Source organism: Urocitellus parryii, chromosome Y, assembly GCF_045843805.1.
Source record: "Urocitellus parryii isolate mUroPar1 chromosome Y, mUroPar1.hap1, whole genome shotgun sequence".
NCBI lineage: Eukaryota > Metazoa > Chordata > Mammalia > Rodentia > Sciuridae > Urocitellus > Urocitellus parryii.
Window position 1 is genome coordinate 18,458,725 of NC_135548.1, and position 4,278 is coordinate 18,463,002.

The following is a 4,278-nucleotide window of genomic DNA, read 5'->3' on the forward strand; positions in this document are numbered from 1 at the left end:
ACTACTTTATTATCCAACTATACTACTCAGTACTTAATGGAAAATATTAAAATCTGCTTACTTTAGAGATATACATATGCCCATCTTTACCATGACACTATTAATGATAGGCAAGTTATAGAATCAGGCTAGATGCTTGTTAATAAAAGAATGGATAAAGGAAATGTGGTATATATACACAAGGAAGATTTCTATGCATAGAGAACAACAAAAATAAGTTAATTTTAGCAAAACGAATGAAACAGGGAAGCATAATGTTAAGTAATATAAGCCAGACTCAGTAAAAAAGTATCATATATTGTTCTCATATGAATAACTAGAGGTGGAAATGTTCAACATAAAAATAAATGAATAAAAATTTTTAACCATTAGCATACATAAAATTGGGAGTATGGAGGAAAGAATGTTGAAAACAGAATTATGGGAATATACTTGATCTATATGTATGTACAAATATGCCACCGTGAAAATTCTGTATAATTAATGTGTATCAATTTTTAAAAATTTACCATCTTTTTTAATTTTTAGAAGTTCATTTTTTTATTTATTATATTCATTAACACTAATACTTGTTCTGTTTAGATTTATATTTTTTTGAATAGCAGTACTATCTGTATATATATATTTTTAATTGATTTCTTTTTAGTTATATGTCACATTGATTTCTTAAGCATATAAAATATGCCACATTTATTTGCTTAGTTTTCTATTCATTATAATCACAAATGATTGTGATTGTAATCCCAAACCCTGCCTCCTAGTCATTGAAGGACGTCAAGAGTAAATGATAGACAAATATGACACATTGTTCTATATGTCCAGCATGTACTTCCCATAACATTCCAAAGTTTGGCCTAATATTAAGTTGCTACTCTTATTAATTTTAATATTTATTATTTAAGTATCAGCCATCTTGACTCTTATTCAATCTGGACACAACTTTCCCTTCATAAATGAATTCTTTGTATGCATCCCCTTTTCTCAGGTTCATATTCATAAAGCTGTTCTTTTGGCTTCTTTTCTATTTCTTTCATTCCATAAGGGCACACTGAAAAACTGTTTATTCCCACCATATTCTCTCAATGTTAATTCTATAAATATATCTCATCTGTTGCTATCCTTGTTTTCTACTATAACCTGGTAGCCTTATTTCTTTCTAGCATGTTTGTCATCATGGAAGATGATATGTAAAAAAAAATGCAAAGAATTTTTTTTTTTAAAAAATACATTACCTTTGAATCAGGTGACGGAATGGAAGGACAATCATTCTTTATTCTGATTGCCTGCACAAGTGTGGTTTCAACTACTTCCTTCTTTGATTGGTAGGTTTACTGTTGACAGGTAAGTTTCCACTCTTTTGGTTCCCAATGTCATATTTTACTTCTGACGGTAAAAACATAATAAACAGTATATAAAATTCTGTAATTTTTTTTAGTAGAAGCTTTTTTTATTCAGAAAAAAAAACAAAACCAAAAAAAAAGAACAAAAAATCCAAAACACAAAAAAAATGAGAAAAAAATTTTTCCAACCACACACAGGAGGAGTATGGGTAAGGGGGAGGTATCTTTCCATCCAGCCCCGGCCCAGCCCCAGCCCCAGCCCGTGGTTTTGGCAGCAATAAGGGATGTGGGGTAATGGCCCCAAAAATAAAAATGGTGTCTGTGTATGGGAAGGAGGAGGTGCAAAAGCTGTGGGGAGTGGTGAGGGAAGGGACAGAAGAGGTCAGTACTGGGCATACCGCAGGTGGGAAGCCATTTCATAACATTTCTTGTTGATCAAACCACCGTGGACACCTTCTTTGCCCATCAGCAGGACTAGCGTCTTGGCAGTCATGGTGACAGTGACATTGAAGGTGGGGGCTCCACCGGTGCTCTTGGTACGAAGATCCACGGTAAATTCCCCATCCTGCAGCAGTGAGTCCCGGATCACAGAACATTTCTGGCCCCCAAGTGTCAGCCCATTCACGAAAAAACTTGACCGGTCTTTGCCAACCAGGACACCAACCTCAGCTGGCGTAATGTTGACGAAGGTTTTCCAGGGGACGGCGGCCCAGACGGAGGGCGAGTCCTTGTAGCCCACGATGGCCGCGACCTGACAGGTCCCGTCTGCCATAAGGTTGTCGATGTAGGCGTTCCACCCGTCCATGGCGCTGCTGCTGGGACTGCTCTCGGAGCTGCTGCTGGGGCCGCGGGCTGGGCTCGGGCTGCCTCGGACTGGCGGGCGGGGGAAGGCGGAGAGCTCGGGGCACGCGCAACCATCCGGACCGCAGCTCTGCTAGCTGTGCAGCAGCCCTCGCACCGCCACTTCCTGCTCTTCCCCCCCCTCTGGATTTTTATTTGCAAAGGCGGTAGGGGCAGGGCCTGCTCCCCATTCTCTCCCTCCCCCCGTCTGCCCAGATACCTAACTTTGCAAATGCAATTTTAAAAATCCCTCCCCCTATTGCAAAATTTGCAGAGTTCGATGGAAAGCTATGAAAATGGCTGGGGGTGGGGGGTGGCGGGGGAAAAGATAAGATTAGGTCTTGCCCCAGTCGGCATTGACTACAAACTAGACTTTGGTATAGGGGAAAGGGGTGAGCCAGAGAATGTAAAAGAGAAAGGAGGAATAATTAGCAAAATGCAAATTGAGCAAATTAAAGCGAGTTCGGGGAACCCAGGGTTAAACAGAACGACTCCTCTTTCCCCCACCTCCTCCGAAGGGAAGGAACGGCCAAAATTCTGTAATTTAAAGTCAATAAGTATCAGAATTTCAGGCAGTCTTCAAATATCTTACCATTCTTCATGGATTGTCTGGAAGCTTCAATTAATTCTTTTCCTTCTTCTGGGATGTTCTAGGAAGAAAAAAAAATTAAAATATAATAAGAACCAAAGTTGACAAAATAATTAATGTTCTCCACTACTGCAGGGTACAACAGAATAAGCATTCTGATGTATACTCAAACTAAAATTCTCTCACTAATGGGGTAAGGATTATGAGCCATGACAGAGATATCTCCAAAATGTCACTCCCCTTGTCTCCAATTGATTTTTACACAAATACTGAAATACATTATACTATTTTTAAGTTGAATGTTATAGAATAAAAATCATATCCATATTTATTTAGAATACTTTTGAAAAAGACTAACAATATGAGAAATTTTAGGTAATATTTTAATGTGTTTTTATGACTTAATATTGGCATGAATTACCTCTTGAGGGGAAAGCTCATAAGACATGAGCTTTTAGAGTATCAAAGATGATTGACGGTATTCATAAACAGTATAAGTTTTGTCCATCTTATGTGTTAAATAGCTAAAGATAAATGATTATACAAATTTTGCTGCTTTCAAAAGAAAGAGAAATGACAAAAACCATCTTCTGGGGTGATATCAATGAATAAAAACCACACAGAGTTACTAAACAGAAACACTAACTCAATAACCAAACCAAAGTGACAGAAATGGCACAATGAAAAGACACTGAAGAATCTTTTCTGCAGGGAAAATTAGGCATTAGAGTAGGTTATTGTTTTAGAAAGGGATATATATATATATTCTTTTTATTCCAGTACCTTCATATAATTAAATTAACAAAACAATAAGATATAAAACAATACAATATCTCTTAATAAACCAGGTGGTGCTGCTAACCACATCACCAGGTTTGCTTGACATAGGTAACAAAAGACAGTGGAATATGTTGTTTTTTAAAGGATAAGCAAGAAGGAAGAAACTACAAATTTTCATCTGAAGTCCAAATTTAAACTCAAATTTGGAGAAGGCTTGGAGGATATTGTTGTTCCTACTAACACATTTATGACATTACTCTAACTTGTTTATTCTTCCTTTATAGCACCAATTTGAGATAACTTGCTCAAAACTTTCACATCCAACATATTAATAGAGAATGAAAAATTAAAGCATATTTTTGAATTCAATATACTTAATTACTAGTTATCTCATGCATATTATATTACATATGACGTTTCAGCAAGTAGACATTTATTTTATCCACATTTACTCATGTTCAACAAAGTATATAACACCAATTGCTAGAAATAGTGCATTTTTCCAAGCCAAATGAGCTCAGTTAATTTATGAATAATATCATAATAGCATTCTAAATGGAATAGAGTATGATAACTCTATACTTTTATCCCCCAAATAAAAATTACACCCTTCTTACTCACATAATATTTGGATCTTCATAACTGAAATAAAATTAAAGTTATTCAAAAACAAAAGATGTTGTTTACATTTAACCTTATTTTAGCTGCTCCAGGATATTTGCAAATATA

At 36.2% G+C, this 4,278-nt stretch overlaps 1 pseudogene; it reads right to left on the bottom strand.

Annotated features, from left to right (window-relative positions):
- Nucleotides 1-1,722: 1,722 nt before the first annotated feature.
- LOC144251111 (profilin-1 pseudogene) lies at nt 1,723-2,145 on the bottom strand (annotated as a pseudogene).
- Between the last annotated feature and the right edge of the window lie 2,133 nt (nt 2,146-4,278).